We start from the raw sequence: 18,446 nt of genomic DNA, 5'->3' as shown, positions 1-18,446 counted from the left end.
CCATCTTTGATAGAACTCCCACCATCAGTAAGCTTTGTCCTTAGTTCATTCACCTTAATGATGAAATCCTGTATAGAATCAAATGACTTAGGATCTAAGGAGACAAGCTCATCTTCAATTTTGAACACACCCTCTTCAAACACTTTACCATATAGGCTTTCGAGGGTATCCCAAGCTTCTTTGGATGTAGAACACTTCTTAATTTGATACATGATCTTATCATCAACCTCCAAACATATATCACCTAGGGCTTTCCTATCCATTGCTACCCAAGCTGAAATATCACTTTCTGATACCTTATCACTTGTTGGTTTAGGAAGAGTACCATCTACATAATGTGAAACTCCATTATGCATTAAGTGATACCACAATTTAATGGACCATGTTGCATAGTTATGAGGAGTTAATTTTGGAAACTTAAAATTTTTCATAATGCATAAAATGAAAGAAGAGTGCAGAAAAGAGAGAACACAACACCAAGAACACACCCCCCCACCTTCATTAAATCAAGAAACCCCCCCAAAAGAGATGCTTCTGGCACTTTATTAGTAGTGCATGGCCACTTGCCAATTTTGGCCTTCATGGACTTTTGATTTTGCTTGTTACAACTTCTTAATGGATTACAAATCTGGAACTTTACCATGTGCTACAATTCTGAAGTATTACAAAGCAAAGAAAGACCCTATTGCTGAAAGTGACACTTTTTTTCATATAACCCTACAATCTGATAGTAGATCTGGAAAGTAGACCAAAAATAATGCACTTTAAAAAAAATGGAACTTGTTTTTTACTCCAGATGTGCCCATACGAAGCGTTTGAAGTTGCAAAATGCAAGATTATGTAGGTACAGTCGCAAAAAAATGCAAATTTTGACAAATCTGTGCACCAAACCAGAAAAGAGCTGCACCACTAAATTTTTTAGGAAATTCTACCCAATTTAAAAAAAAATTGCACTTGATTTGGAGTCCGGATGTTCAAGTTATGGCCTCCCAAAGTCGAACTACAAAATTCAAAATCAATCTGGAGAGGGGTTGCATTAGCAAAAGATGGGGTTAAATTTGATGGTCATACGACCGTCTCATCAGTTCTATTTTTCCCTAGAATGATGGTTAGATGACCATCAAATTTAGGCACGTGAAATGATGACGTCAATGACCTTCCACCCTTGTGATGATGTCAGCATCTATGAAATCGTACATACATAAATGACAAAAAAATGTTGTACGAACTGCTGTGTCAGATGCTTGCGTGTCCACCCACTAGTGCATTTTACCCTAAATTGCGACCAAAAATTGCGACCAAGTATTTTAAATGGGTTGGTTGGTCGAGTTATAAAACAATTTTTTGTTTTTTTTTTATAACATGCCCGTGTTGGTCGCAATTGCGACAAATTATTTTTGTCGCAATTGCGACACACACCGCAACATAAAACAAAAAAAAAAGGGGGCAAAAATATAACACATTTCATTTGGCGTGAGGGTTGCTTCTTGATGTGCCGGTGGTCGACCTCCATTGACCCACCACTTCAACTCTTTCACTTCCAACATTTCGCTCGTAGGAGGGCATAGATTTTCAAGGGTGGGTTTCGGAAGAGAGGACTCGACATTGTGTAGGGACCATTGTAACATGTAAGAGTTTAGCACTATATGGTTTTCTTTACCACGACATTGTGTAGGGTTGTAATATATAAAATTTTGGTGGTAACTCCCATAGTCTAGTTTTTTCGCCCTCTATCTTGTCCAGACTCCACACAGATTCACCATGAATGGCTTCGTCCCCTCTTCCAAGCACTCAACTCCTCATGCACGATCAAGCCTTGGATCGTGCCTTTTTCTGCATTCAAGCCCTTGTTTATGTATTGTTAGTTGGTACATGATTTACATGATTTATTATCCTCCTATATTCAATAGTAGAAAGTGTTCCCTTCTACGCCATGTGGTGTCAATTCAACCACACTATAAGGGGTTTCATAAGAATGTGCTTGGGGACTCCATGTTGGCGGCATTTTCTCCAAAATCAGTGGTTTGAGCACTCCATGCATTAATCTTGTGCTACTTTTCCAGTACTGACTGCTTAATGCATCTCGATCTTCTGCAACCACGTGTTGTATTCATCTTGTGGAACTTCTGGTCCATCAAACTGTCCATTGGAAGGGCTTTGAATGTGCATTACAAAAACTTTCAAACAACTGTAATACTATGTACCATATAACAGCTGAAAACAACAATACTTATGAAAAGAGATTGAAGTTATATTGAGCCCATTGAATTGAACAAAGAAATTAACCAAGATAATCTTTGATTTCATGTGGAAAGTGGCTTGGTGAGATATTCATTTACGCTGTCCTGACAAGGCAATTTTTTTGCTGTGGCATCCTATTTTTGGGGAGCTGAAAAAGTGACAATTCAGATCTTAATTCAGTGTGTTGAGCAAGTTCTACCAAAAACATTTAGATTTTATGAACCTACCTTATAATTGACTTCATTGACTTCAACTATTTCACTATTTTAAGCTTCATGCAAAAATTTGGCTCACGTTTTGTGTCAGCTGTACAATGCAATTTCTTTTAGACACTCCAATGGTTTGAATCTGCAGCCTGTGACCTTTTTTCTATCAATTACTTTGGTTATTGGTAAAACTGATGAATAATATTCTGTATTTGGAGAAGTTATTATGGATTGAAGAAATCTTAGCTTGTTTAATAATATTTTATATAGGGTCATGAGCTTTAGATTGGAACTTTTTATATTGGGAGCAACACAGTAATTATATTTGTTATTTGATATGGAAGTAGAATTCTTAGAGTGAAACTTTTTGGATTGACAGTTGAGAATGATATTTTTTTTTTTATTGGATATAAGAGTATGAGTTGTAGAATAATATTTATTGGACAAATAATCAAGAATAATAATAATTTTTTATTGTTTGATATGAGAGCATGAGTCTTAGATTAGAGCTTCTTCAATTGTAAGCTAAGAGCAATAATTGTTTTTGTTCTAGTCTGTATGGGAGCAAGAACCTTAAACTGAAACCTTTTCAGTTGAGTGCCAAGGACAATAATTATTTTTGCTACTTGGTATGGAAGCCTGCAACCTAGCTTGAAAAACCTCTTTGATAAGAACCAAGAACCATAATTGTTTTTGTTACTTGATATGAGAGCACAAACCTTAGATTGGGATATTCTTAATTGGTAGTGAAGAACACCAATCGTCTTTGTTACTTGGTATGGGAGTGCGAGCCTTGTACTGAAACCTCTTCAACTGAGAGCCAAGAACAATAATTGTTTATGTTACATCACTAAGAGAATTTCCCTCTCATTTGCTTATAGGCCCCCTCTAGAACTGGTGGAAATCAGGAAACTAATATGCTGACTGGTTTGAGATTTCTTTTCTTCTACATTAACTGGAATCTGCTTGAAACTTAATGGAAGTTTGGTGCTTTCGCTAATTGCATGTTATTTGCAGGGTTACAAAATAGTGTCAGCAAAAAATTTCTAGTTGCATTTGAGATGGACAAATCTTAGCTTTTTCAACTAGTTATGGGTATTTGTAAGGGTAATTAAAAATGTCACGTTTATCACTTATAGTGGTGCATTGACTGGCTGGATTGGGGGCATCATAGAAGTTCAATTCATTGACTTTATTTTAATGTTCTCCACGAGCAATTTAGTGTGCCTATTTAACAATTTTCTCCTATATTTCTTTCCTTCTATTATGTGGCCTTATCTCACCAAGCTTTTCTTCTTTTGTTTTGCATTGATCTGTGTCTTATCAATACATATGTATTTTATTGATGGAAACTTATGACTCAGAATTAGTGTTTTGTGTTTTAGTGAGGAGATAATGGAAAATGTAGAAGTATCCTTTTAAATGGAAATGTTGAAAATATGCTTTCCATATATACAACTAAGCTAGTCTTGATACCAAGGATGTCTATGAGATAAGGTAATATCTTCCAAAACTCATAACACATTTGTACATGATCCATAAATAAGCATTACAACAAGTGAACAATAAGGTAAAGGCCATGTGAGATAAATGTACATTTAATATATAGTAATTATTCTATTACAATTTGAAATGATTAGAACTCTTGAGTAGTAGTATATGGAATACTATACATCTCTAATGTAGTTTGTCTAGCATTTAGGAAAAACATTGGCATCATAGAATATCATTTCTTTAATATTTTGAGAGTTAAAAACTATGGTGAACTACTTATATATTTTTAATATTTCAAAAGTGTCATATAAATGTGGAACCAATTTTTGTTGTGTTTTATAAATGTGGAACCACGTTACAGTGCGAGTTTGGTATATCTCTACCTTACCTTCACCCATTCTGTTAACGAATTTTGACTGCAGTGAAAACAAAACCTTCCATAATTATTAATTATAAGTTAAGTAATATTTTGAATCATAACGATTTTGGGATTTATATACATAAGTTGTCTATTTTTATATTTCAAATGTGCTTTACCTGCTGCAGTTATTTCTATAAATTAGATTTTTCTAAATGTAATTTTTTGACATCTCTGGTAAAACTTAATCTTGTTTGGCATCCTCTTGGGTGATGGAGTTAAACAATCACAATATAGGAGTTATAAACTAGTATAGGAGTAGTTATGCATATAATTTCATACATCTGCATTGTAATTTTCAGAAATGTGGAAGCACAACACTGCAATCACAATACCAAATCCAACTCCATAACTTAATATGTCAATTTCAACAACATGTATTGAAGATGAGAGAAGTTCTCTGTTAGATTTCAAGGGTGGCCTTTATCTTTCCTCGGGTTAGTTATCCTCTTGGCGTGGATTGAATTGTTGCCAGTGGGAGGGTGTTGGCTGCGATTATCATACATCGCATGTGATTACCCTTGATCTAAGCAATCAATTGAGTGGTGAAATTCATCCATCACTGTTTGATCTGCAGCACCTGCAGCACTTGGATTTCAGCTGGAATTACTTTCAAGGTATTTCTATTCCTCCACAGTTCTCAAAACTGCAGAGGCTTTCATTTCTTAGCTTGTCAAATGCTGGATTTGGCGGTGAGGTTCGTCTAGTGTTGGGAAATATGTCAAGCTTGCGTCATCTAGATCTTTCATATAATTGGGAATTTAAGGGTGGTAAGTTTGATGTATGGGCTAGAGGTCTGAGAAGCCTTGAATTCTTAGGAATGAATGAAGCGAACCTAACAATGGGCTCGAAGCGCTAGGGTGAGGCCCTCAGTGGTCTTCACAATCTCACCCAGATTCAACTATCTAGTTGTGGGCTGTCAGGTAATATTCTAGATCTATCAAATCTAACCTCTTTGTCCCATCTGCATTTATCATGGAATTCATTCCCGTCCAAACTACCATCTTGGATTGAGAATGTGTCTTCGTTGGTTTCACTTGATCTCAGCTACAGTAATCTAAATGGCTCCATCCCTTCCAATTTCATGCCCCATTCGAAATTGAGAAATCTTGACCTTAGTGGTAATAATGACTTGAAGGGAAACCTTTCTTTCATTTTAGGCCATTCCAACTCACTTGTTGCTCTATCTCTTTCTAGCTGCAATTTAAGTGGAGAGTTTCCCCACTTTGTTGCAAACTATTCAAAACTTGAGACCATGGATCTATCCCATAATAATTTGGAGGGAACTATGCCGTCCTCTTTTGACAGCTTGTTATCCCTTGCACATCTGGACCTTAGTAACAACTAGCTGTCAGGAAGAATCCCAGACTCCAATTCAAAGCTGGCAAGTTTAAGAGTATTGTTACTCAGCCATAATCATCTGACTAGCTAGATTCCACCCTCTCTATGTGAGCTTTCAACATTAAGTGAGCTGCATCTGGGCGATAACCAGCTGTCAGGAACAATTCCAAATTCTCTTTTGAAGATGGCCAGTTTGAAAGTGTTGGCACTTGCTTCCAACAGATTAAGAGGCAACATTTTATTTCAGATGCTCAAAAATCTGACTTGCTTATGAGGATTGGACCTTTCTGAAAATCAGTTATCTATTACTATTTCTGCAAGTTGGATTCCACAGTTTGACCATTTGGAGTACTTGGCATTGAGGTCTTGCAATATAGAAGGTGCTTTCCCTGCATTTTTGTCCCAACAATATCAATTGAAGGAACTAGATCTTTCAAGTAACAACATTGTGGGAAATATTCCTTCATGGTTGTGGGATCTTCCTAATCTTGATACGCTCATTCTTTCAGATAACAATCTGGAAGGTTCTCTACCCTGGCAGATATCCCATCGATTTTCTGTGGTGGATTTGCAAGGGAATAGATTGTATGGCACACTTGCTACTCTAGATTTTATTTCATTCCTATTAGATTTGTCAGATAATATGTTTAACGGCTCGATTCCAAACATTAGACCTCCATCAGATATTTGGGCATCGATCTTTCTGTCATTGTCAGGAAATAACCTCTCTGGAGAAATTCCAAGTTCTACTTGCACAAATTCAGATAGAGTGGGTATTTTGGACTTGTCAAATAACAAGCTAACAGGCAAGATCACTGCAACTATCAGGTCGTGTTCTCAATTAGTGGTTTTAAAATTGGCTCACAATGATTTGGAAGGGGAGATTCCAGAGGAGTTGGGAAATCTCACAGCTCTTCATGCACTAAATTTCAATGGCAATAGGTTTCAAGGTAATATTCCTCTATCCCTTTCAAATTGCACAGGTCTCAAAATATTTGATTTGGGAAATAATAAATTTGCAGGTAAAATTCCAGTTTGGATTGAAAAGCTGAAAGATTTGAAAATTTTGAGCTTAACCTCTAATAATTTTGAAGGTAAAATTCCATCCCAACTTATGAGGTTGCAGAATCTCCAAATTCTAGACTTATTGAGTAATTGTTTATCAGAAAGTTTCCCTCAAGATCTAAGTAATCTATATGCTATGGTCAATCAATCTCAAATTATTGATGAACGACTTACCTTCTCTTATGTCACTGATTTACATCTAGACTCTCCTTATGAATCAAAGTTCGAGGATGAAGTAACAATTTGGATAAAAGGAAGGGTTCAAACATATGAGAAGATAATCTATGGAGATAAGTTCATGGATCTCTCACATAACAACCTCTCAAGCAATATTCCTCCAACATTGGGAGTCCTCCAACGTTTTACTTCTCTCAACTTCTCAAATAATCAGCTATGTGGTTCAATTCCTGAATCCTTGGCAAACATGGCTCATTTGGAGTCTCTAGATCTTTCAGAAAACAAGTTGTTAGGAAAAATTCCTTTCAAATTTTCAAATCTAACCTTCCTCGAAGTATTGAATCTTTCAAACAACATGTTGTCAGGATTAATACCACAGGGAAAACAATTCACAACATTTGAGGCTTCCTCCTTTTTAGGAAACCCCAACCTTCATGGGTTTCCTCTTGAAAATACGACACTGGGTTGTGGTTCAGGTTGCAGAGAGCATCAAGCAGAATGGAATAAGACTATAGTTGGTAGTAGCAAAGATATAGTGGAGAGTCGATGGTGGGCAGTGGGATTGGGATAAAGTTATGGAGTTGGATTTGGTATTGTGATTGCAGTGTTGTGCTTCCATAGTAGTTATAAACTAGTATAGGAGTAGTTATGCATATAATTTTATACATTTGCACTGTAATTTTATTTTTATGCATGGTTAGAACACTAGCTATAGTTTCTTAGTTTAGGAATTGAAGCATTATATAAACAAGTATGTACAATGTAAATAATATTGACGATTTTTTTGCAATAAAGCTTTATGCAATTGTTGTTTCACTCATGGTGTGAGAATGCTTATATCTATGTCATTTGATTTTTTTCCACATCTTGTTCAAAACATATAATGCAATATCATCTAGGAAGCGTATTAAAAGATAAGGATTTGGAGTGACTCGTATACAATTCATTTTTTGTCATTTCATTATATGGTTTGAACAAGTGTGGAAAAAATCAGATCTTTATTATGAATTTTCTGTTCACCAATCTATGTTAAACTAATCAGCAAGGTCACTTTCCTAATACTTTATGAACTGGATGCTATTTGCAAGGTCAGTTTTCTAATAGTCACTATAGTACTTGCTATTCAATTGAGATAGACACGGCTCATTAGTTTGTTTGTATTTTGTTTGGATTTTGTTAAAGAAGATAGCTAAATGCTATATGAACTAAAAGTTATGTGGTGTCAATAGGCTTGTGCATCTCTTGAGCCAAATTACCAGCCCCAGTGACATTTTTTGTTTTTCAAAAGCGGCACCATACTAGACTATTTGCAAACAACCATGCAGATAGGCATTCTATAGATAGACTTGGGAACATCTTGCCAAGTCTTCAGTACATACTAAAGCAACTGAATTTCATAAATTGTTTTTTTGATAGTTGATTTGTTTAAATATTGCCCATTAAAAATTACTTAGTACATCTCATCTTTTTTCTGCATAGGAGCTTGCAGTTCTGAAGAATCTGATAGCGAAGAATTTGAAGAAGATATTGTAGCAAAGGTATATTTGGTGTTCTTTTTAAAGTGAAAATGTGATTGGAAATTTTTTATATTGTCATATTTCACTTGCAGAAAGGTCAAATTGTAAATAGAGGTGAAGTTGTATGGATTTAAGTTTCTTCTTCATTATTTATAATCCTCTTGATTCCTCCTTTGTAGCTGTAAAAATACTTGTTTATTTTCACCTTTCCAGATACCCTTTACCAAGATTCCAAAATATCTTGGGCTGACCCACTCCAGCATGTCCTAACTCCTACTTGGTTCAGAGACCTAACTCCTTTTTATATGTGTCTTCCTCTTACTATTCCATCTGCAGGTTGCAAAAAAATCATCCTTCTTCCACAAACAAGTCATTCCATTCAAGAAAGACCATGTCTGACGATATCAACGCACAAAAAAATAGGGAGACAATTGCTAGACTATGGTCTAACTTAAAAAGAAAAGGTTATGGAAAATGTTATTGTCCTTGCAAAATGTGTAAGGGCTTAAATACTCGAAGATATCTAATCACAACAACTGAGCAACATTGTAGGCAACATGGTCACATTGAAGGGGGAAATGAGTATCGCCCATTGGTATGTATTTTAATAGTTTATAAATTACATAAGACATGATTTGATGATGAAATCATGGTCATGGTTAATATAAGGTCATCATTTTCATATAGGTCAACATCCCTGAGTTTCATGTTATGGACCATGACGATTTAGAGAATGCAGATTTCCAAACGAGGGAACATGGAGGTGTGAATATTGAAGTAGAAGGTAATGATACCATGGAAGAAGACTAGGATGATGAAGATCACGATGATCCAGATGATCATGATGATCAAGATGATGATGATGATGATGATGATGATGATGATGATGATGCAGAGCTTGATGTACCTTTACTTGAGAAGGCACACTAATCCCTATATGAAGGCTCCAAAATAACTCTTCTTTCTGTTGTATTGCTATTGGTGAACTTGAAGGTTATGAATGGTTTATCCAACGTAGCAATGACACGTATGTTAAGGTATGCCATCTTCTTTCATTATTTTACTCGTAGTTCCCTTACAATTAACATTGGGTTCGTGTAGCAATTAATATTCTTTAACTTAAGAAATTATTTTTTTGGTTGTAGGTTGATAGTTGAGTGTTTGTTACCACCATCAAACATTCTACCTCGCTCATACTAAGAATTATTTGCCATCATGAAAGATATTGGAATGGAGTATCAAACAATACATGCATGTCCAAACGATCATATTATATATCATAAACAACATGAATTTGCAACACAATGCCCTACTTGTCATATCAGTAGATATCAATCAGATCGATTAACAAAAAAGGTGCCTCGCAAGGTTCTTCGGCATATTCCCATTATTCCACGTCCGCAATGATTATTCAAGTGCAATAGCGTGGCACAATTTATGGATTACCATGCACACAATAGAAGTCAAGATGACATTATGCGAATGCCTGCAGATGGTTCGGCATTTAGGGAAATAGAAGAAAAATGGCCACACTTTAAAGAAGAACCTTGTAATCTCAAGCTTTCATTGGCAGCAAACGGTGTCAATCCTTATGGAGAGATGAGATCTACTTACTCAATGTGGCCTGTTTTTGTTATCAACAATAACATACCTCCTTGGTTGTCCATAAAGAGAGAGCACATAATGCTGACACTGATTATTCTAGGTATTTTTTGATTTAGTGGTCATCTAAATTAATTTATTATTGCTAATCCATCAAATGGTCAAAATAATTATGTAATGTTTTTGCTCATTCAACTATGTAAGTACCAAGTTAAAGATATCAACATATATATTGAACCCCTTATCGACGAGTTGGTGGTGTAATGGAATGGGGTTACTATGTATGGCATTTGTAGACCAATAGGACAAAGACAATTTCAATTTCATGCAATGCTTGTATGGAAAATACATGATGCCCCTGGGCTAACACATTTTTGTGGTATGTTCTCTTCTTGACACCTCTTTTTTGGTATGTCAAATTTAACACATTTAATCCAATTATACACGATCTCGTAGGTCTTCAAACAAAGGGTAAATTTGCATGTCCAATTTTTGGTCCAAACATGAAATCTCCTCATTCAAAAAGTTTAAGAAAGCAGGTGTTTGATGAGAATAAACACTTTCTACACAGAAATCATAAGTACCGAATTATCGAAAAATATCTTTTCAATGGTCTAGAAGAGACTACGTCAAAGCCACAAAGAATGACACCTCGCCTATGGAAGTTGGCATACAATAAAATAAATCATCCAGGTAATGTCATTCCATTTGATGGTTTTTGTTTCAAATTTATATTTCGATATTGTGTTTTGTTTATTGATGATGTGATTGATACTTGTGAAGGTCGTCAAGACATCAATGACCAAATTTCAAAAGGACTAAAAATTTATCCTACGCAATTTACTAGGTTGTCGTACTACGAGAAACTCCCAATTTTGCATTTGTTTGATCCTATGCATATTAGAAAGAATGTAGCAGAGACATTATGGAAAATCTTGGATGGAAGGCGTGACAAAGATCAAATTGTCAAAACTTGCAGTGACATTGAAGAATCCAACCATGCAATGAAAAATGACATTCAATCAAATAACAATGGAGACCAGATTGATACAAGTGCCCTTGGTTATTGTCAGAGCAGCAGAGCAATGCTATAAAAGAAGTCATAACAAAATACGATTTCCCACAAAATTTGCTGTGAACATAAACAATGTCATATCAAATAAAAGTGAATTTGGGCCAAGGTTGAAAACACACGATTGACATACATTTGTTAAGGTAATTCATGTTATTTTGTATTCACTATATATTTATATATTGCATGTAGTTTCAATTGCATTCTTTTATAAAATATTGACAAAATCATTTTACAAATATTGCAGTACGTTCTACCTCTATCTCTCCCACGCCACTTCACCAACAATGTTAAACAGGTTATATATGATCTTGGAAAATACATGAGGTGGATGTCATCTAAAGAAATCAATAAAGAAGATATAAAATATTGGAAGAGAAAATTCCTCTTCTGATGTATGAAATGCAAAAGTGTCACCTCCAAGTTTTTCCATTGCACAAGAACACTTCCTCATACATCAAGTTGAGGAGATTGAATTGTGTGGACCTGTACCAATCAGGTCAATGTGGATGGTTGAGAGGCACTTGAAATTTTTGAAAGGCTTGGTTCAACAGAGAGCACATCCCGAGGGTTCTATGGTGGTGGGATATATGGTATACCAGACCATGGTGTACATTAGCGAATATCTTCCTAAGTTTGTAGCAAAGATCCATGTAGATCGTATTTGGGATCCCAACTCAATTAACAAATTCGAAGGGGAGTACTTGATGGGAAAAGGTAGATCGAGGAAAGTGAGAGGTAAATCTAAGATGTTATTGTAGTTAATCAATTCTTATAAATCTTCAATATAAGTTATTTTTAATTGGTGTATTTTTTTGAAACAGGTGGTCGAGAGTGGGATGCAATACATTTGTATATTGTGAACAATCTTGATTGGATGATGGAATGGATTGAACGATGTCAACAAAATGGTTGCTCATTAACATGGGGAGGTGTTGCTTCATTGGTTACAGAAGCTCATCATAATGGAGATTCCAATGTTATGCCGATGGTAGTTGATCTAGTAAAGGGTTTAAGAGGTGGAGAGGTACGTAGAAATTTATTAATGATCATAACTCGACGTATGTTTCATATCAACTCACGATGCAAATAATTTACACAAACTTCAAAAATTGTAGGTCAAGCACCACAAAGCTATGTACTATCATGGCCACAAATTTCGCATAAAAAGGTTGGATGACACAAAATAAACTTGTGATTATGGGATAATTGCAGTTTTCAAGGTCACCAATATATCATCTAGAAACGACATACATCCTCAACAATCTCAAAATCAATACTATGGCATCTTGGATGATATAATTGAGTGTGAATTTAACACCTTCAAATTAGTTCTATTCGTTGTCAAATGGTACAGGTTACGACTAAATCAAAATGATCCAGATAGAACGGTTATTCAACATGATAATGGATTTACAATGATCAATACAAGGTCGTTTGAGCTAGTTGGAGATGAGCCCTATGTTCTTCCAAGCCAATGTGAGCAAGTGTTTTACTTAGAGGTTCCACATAAATAGGGTTGGTCATTTGTTGTTAGACATGATGTAAGAGGAAGGCCGATAAAGTATAATGTTATGGAAGAAGAAGATATTGAAGATGATGAAGAAGCAGATGATGAAGATCAAGATGATGGTGATGACGATGATGGTGATGGTGATGATGATGATGATGGTGATGATGATGATGATGGCGATGGTGATGATGGCGATGATGGCGATGATGATGGCGATGATGATGGTGATGATGGCAATGATGGCGATGATGATGGCGATGATGATGGTGATGATGACGATGATGATGATGATGATAATGAAGAAGAACAAGATAATCAATGACTACAAACGTCGTCATCCCTTATATTGATGATCTTGCATTCCATATATAAGGTAAATTTGTTCATGTTTACGATGTTGCATATTGTTCATGTTGTCTTCTAAGTTATTTGTAGCATACATGTATCATGTAATTTTTAGCTAACTTAAGATAAATGATTAACATATGCAAGAAATTTGATTACATATTTATTGTGTTCATTTCTAATGATTACAACATATGTTATTTATAGTTACTAATGTTTATGTTGTGTTTGATTATGACCCTTTTTGCAAACAGTCAATTGACTACAAGTACATCGTCACCCTTTCTGTTGACGATCTTGCATTCCATATATAAGGGAAATTTGTTCATGTTTGCGATGTTGCCTATTGTTCATGTTGTCTTTTAAGTTATTTGTAGCAAACGTGTATCATGTAATTTTTAACTAACTTAAGGTAAATGATTAACATATTTAGGAAATTTGATTACATATTTATTGTGTTCATTTCTAATGATTACAACATATGTTATTTATAATTACCAATGTTTATATTGCGTCTATTTGTCACCCTTTTTGCAAACAGTCAATTGACTACATGAAATTTGACCCATTTGGCATGGATTGTGCATAGTGACATGGATCAGCAGGTATAAGTCAATAAATAGACATAATTTTCTTATATTCTTCTTGTTTATCATTGAGCACGTATGTTATAAATAGACATATTATATAATCATATAATGTATATATAGACAAAGAAGGTCCGTATAGAAATATAATTGTATAATCACTTTCAACTTACTACATTTTATATTTGTCACTTTCACTTTCCATTTGATGGATTGCAGGACCCACCAAATAGGTACTTGTCAGATCTATCTACATCGAATGAGGGAAATAAGGAACTAATAGATGAAAGATCTACATGTAGTACGACTAAAATAGGGAGATCAACTAGAGGTCAAAAGAATAGAAGAAAATTTGATAAACGCATGCAATTTTTTCTTGCTAATGGGGGGTCATGTTCTTATGATGATGAGATCAAAGGCGACATCAAGGTGCCCTTTCGGTACTCACACATTGAGAAAAAATGGGTACCCAATGAACTACCTCCAATTAACACAAATTTTTGTGTTAATGAGAGGATATATCGCATTGCTCCATCCTCATTACATGGTTTGGGCCTATTTTCCATGGATGGGATAAAGGTATGTTACAACAAAGTTGTCAAATTGTTCAAGTATGTTGGTCCATGTTACAATTACAATAATTGGATGTGAATTGTTCGATATAAAAAAAGTATGCATAGGTATGGGGTATTAGCTAATTATATACAATGGAAAGAAAATGATCAAAGTAAAATATTTGCTATGTACATTGATGGGAGACCAAATGCAATAGGTAATATTGTAGGTTTTATAAATAGTACGCGACCTTCTTCAACTAGTAAGCAACCCAATTGCATATTTGAGGCGCATGAGGGGAATGAAGTTTTTGTTTGTGCAATAAAATCAATAAGTGTAGGGGAAGAACTGCTAATCGATTACCATTTAAATCACATAGATACAAACAAAGTTACTATCATGAGGGCTGTAAGTACTATTTACCATTTTGTTAATAAGTTTTTTTTTGCTGTCTATTGCTTTCAGTTAGCCGAATTTTTTATGTTTAATCTTTGTGACAGAACGATATGGATCCAACAGATGATAGAGGTCACCAGGATGCTACTCCCACCCCTTCTTTAGCGAGGGTAAACCTTTTTGAAATTGTACAAATTAGATAGTTGAAAAATGTTATAGTATTATGTTATTTTATTTACGGTGTAAGTACTATTTATCATTTTGTTAATAAGTTTTTTTTTGCTGTCTACTGCTTTCAGTTAGCTGAATTTTTTATGTTTAATCTTTGTGATAGGACGATATGGATCCGACAGATGATAGAGGTCACTAGGATGCTACTCCCACCCCTTCTTAAGTGAGGGTAAACCTTTTTGAAATTGTACAAATTAGATAGTTGAAAAATGTTATATTATTACGTTATTTTATTTACAATTTTTTAGTTTTTATGATAGTTTTATTGATATTCCTCTCACAATTTGATGTCCAGGATAAGGGTAAAGCAACATTAGTAAGTACCGAGCCACTAGCTATGCCTTCTGATGAGGATATTGTTGTAACTCCCAATTTCATAAAAATGTTGAAATTTTTAAAAAAAATTAATTTAGAAGCAATGAAAATTTTGGATGAGGCAAATATGGAATCCGAGGAGATGATGAAGAGGCTATTAGATTTGAGAGCGCAAGCTCGTCGTTATGAAGTAAGCTCCAATGAATATTTAGTTATAAAAAATGTTCAATAAATATTTATATTTTATAATCTTATGTTGTGAAGTAAAATATGTAATATGTTCAAAAATACTTTATTGATGCAAATTTTTTAAAGAATTGTAAGAAAATTTAACTACTAAATTCTTGTTATATAGGAATCTTTGGCAACTGATCCACAACTTGGTCAAGGACAATGTGGTGAGGCCGGTAGTAGCAGATCTTCGAATGCCACTGGTAAAATAATCTTTTAGTTGACAAGTTAGAAAGGAATTTTTTATTTCGAACATTCAAAACTTCTTAACTCTTACTTTTATTATTTCAGAATGTCTTTGCTAACAATGTATTGTTCAAGTCATCCAGTGCAGGAGACTCCTACGAGGTTGACGGACGCCCGTACGAAATTGCCGACTGCAATGTCGGCAACAAGGGGATGTCTAGCTGGTAAATCCTTGTTTTTCTATATTTGGTTTTGTGTTAATTATGAGTTGCTAATATGTACTTTAATCTTGGGTGCATCACATAGTGTATTTTTTTTTTTGTGGTAGGAGATGCACCATCTGGTACACTGCCAAATGCGGATCATAGCACATGTATTGGTGATAATTCACTGTCATTTCCTGGAGCTACCCGTATTTCTAGCACGAGAGCTATGCAGACATTGTTGTTGATTGACGATAATGAATCAATGCCTTTGAAATGTCCTAAGATTCCAGGTACTTTAAATAATTATTTTTTATATTGTAATAAGGATTTTCTTGCAAGACGTAAACATGATAGGAAGTGGTGAATGCAAGGGCTTTTGATGTGGAGTGATGCCTCATGACCTTCTTTAGTATGTCGTATTGTGCAAGTTGTTTAATTATTTTGGAATTCCTTTTTTATTAGGGGTTTGGTAGGATCATCTGAATTATCAATGACCTTTTGTCTATACTAGTAATTCTCTAGTTTAGTAATTCGGTACATTGCAATTTCATGCTTTCAGTAGAAGATACTAACTTCTTTTTTGGTCAATTTTGGTCAAGTTGATCCTCCAACCCTGAAATAAATCACTAAAAAGATGAAATGTATCTCATTTTATGTATTTGTTATTCACTATGAAAAGTATTCTTTGCATGATTCATTTTAATGGTTCTTACTATTAATTATCCCATGACATTTTTTGCAGGAAACGATACATTTTATAGGAGGCTTTATGACCTCACGCTACGAAGATTCGGGCCCACCATACGTAAAAGATGGAACATCATAACTGAACTAATTTTATCCCACTATTTTTTTCATATCATTAATTGGTGCAACATTTTTCCTTTCATTCGGGTCTTTTCTTATACTAGCTATATCTAACAATTTTATGTTTTTTCTTAAAAGGTGTAACTACCAAGATCAAAAATTAAAAGATGAGATCATCAAAGATATAGAGCATAAGTTTGGTAGTAATATTTTTTATCATAAAAAATTGTTACAAAAAGTTTCCAGACATCTTAAGGTTGTGAGGGACACATATAGAAAAAGCCTCGTCCTAAACTCGAAGTACAAGTGTCCTCCCTTTGTTTTAGTGAGGGACTGGAACGAGTTCATTTTGGATGCAAAGGAGAAAGGGGAACATCCAAAAGAAAGTACACCAACAAATTTGAAAAAGTATGCAATAGTATTAACTACTAGTACATTAATGAGAAAATTTAGGGTTCAACTTCAGTATCAACAATTTCAACTAGCTCAATTTAATCTATCTATTGATGAAAGGTATGTAATTCATATGCTGACATAATTGCTTATAAATCTCAATCTCAATCTGGGCATAAATCCTACATAAGATATAACTGACACAACTGCTTATAAATCCTAAATTCATATGCTGACACAATTGTAAATCTCAATCTCAATGCTGACACAACTGTATATATCTCAATCTAGGCATAAATCCTACATAAGATATAAATAGTGCACTTATAACTTCACATATAGCTATATTATGTCTTGAAAATATAGTAATGCTCAACTACATGTACCATAGTTGTATGTGTTAGCAGTATAGGTGATAAATGATATTCAGTAATTGTAATGACAAGTACAATTTTTTTGAAAAACTTTGCAAGAATTTTACTAATGGTCAGTCTCCTAAAAGTAATAAGCATCACGTTCAATGCCAGAAACACAAGTTAATGACAAGAATCACGTTCCTATCTTTGAGGACTGACAACAACCCTTGTAGATTTATATTTATTGGTATTGTGGAGAGATGATCCAGCCTACACTAGGTAAGACAAACTATTTGAGACTTCATTTGGATGACATGATGTATGTTACCTATAGACCATGGCTAGGCATAGAGCCATAAGATGATGTCTTCTCTTAGCTAGGATTCATGTTGGTATCTTAGCCACTAAATGGCCATTCTTCATTGAAGATAGAGAGATTTCCGCTAACCCATGTCTAGAGACAGTTCGACTATCAATACAATATATCATAGGAGTACTGTAGTTACACCTGCTTCACCAAGGACATAAAGAAAGGTTGTTCTCCTAGATTGGACCCAATTAGATGTATGGAAGATGTTAGTGGCCTTACCATTTATAGGTGGGACTACTTTCTAGATGTAGTGAATGATGGTGTCACTCCCTAGTACATAGAGCATTTGGCCACACATTCATTTCCTCATATAACTGATCCTATAGGGGTAGTTAGTAAGACACCACACCCTGATGTTCAACAACCACAAGAACATCCTTTGAGGGAGGAGAGACCATTATAATGGCCACTAGTAGTTCTTGTGACAATTCCTTCTCATACTGTTAGATTGGATCTTAGATCGAGCAACAATGAATAGGCACATAGGCATACTCATATGAGAACTCACAAAGAGATGAGCACCATGGGTGTAGTAGGAGGTGATGCCAGTAGACATAGGGTAGAGGAGCCACCACAATAGGATGTGGGTGGAGGAGGGGATGATGACATGCCAAATTAGCCTCCACAGGTTTCACCCATAGGAGATGTATTAGCACAAACTCAAGATTCTCTATGACATGTGAGGGAGAGATTGAAGACTTCTCAGAGGTAGGTGGGCAAGTTACAGGTGCAAGTTATAGTTAGAGATGCATGACTAGCTAGAAAAGGGGAACTGTGAGATAGTAGATCTATGGTCTGAGATCATAGAGCTAAAGAGATAGA

At 34.9% G+C, this 18,446-nt stretch overlaps 1 pseudogene; it reads left to right on the top strand.

The window, feature by feature from the left end:
* The first annotated feature begins 4,717 nt into the window (after window positions 1-4,717).
* On the top strand, window positions 4,718-7,582 carry LOC149551072 (uncharacterized; annotated as a pseudogene).
* The last annotated feature ends 10,864 nt before the right edge of the window (window positions 7,583-18,446 follow it).

This window comes from Cupressus sempervirens, chromosome 6, assembly GCF_028749045.1.
Source record: "Cupressus sempervirens isolate cs-2001-9-10 chromosome 6, ASM2874904v1, whole genome shotgun sequence".
Classification (NCBI taxonomy): Eukaryota; Viridiplantae; Streptophyta; class Pinopsida; order Cupressales; family Cupressaceae; genus Cupressus; species Cupressus sempervirens.
The sequence above is the reverse complement of the archived record's forward strand: the minus strand, read 5'-3'. Positions and strand labels throughout refer to the sequence as shown.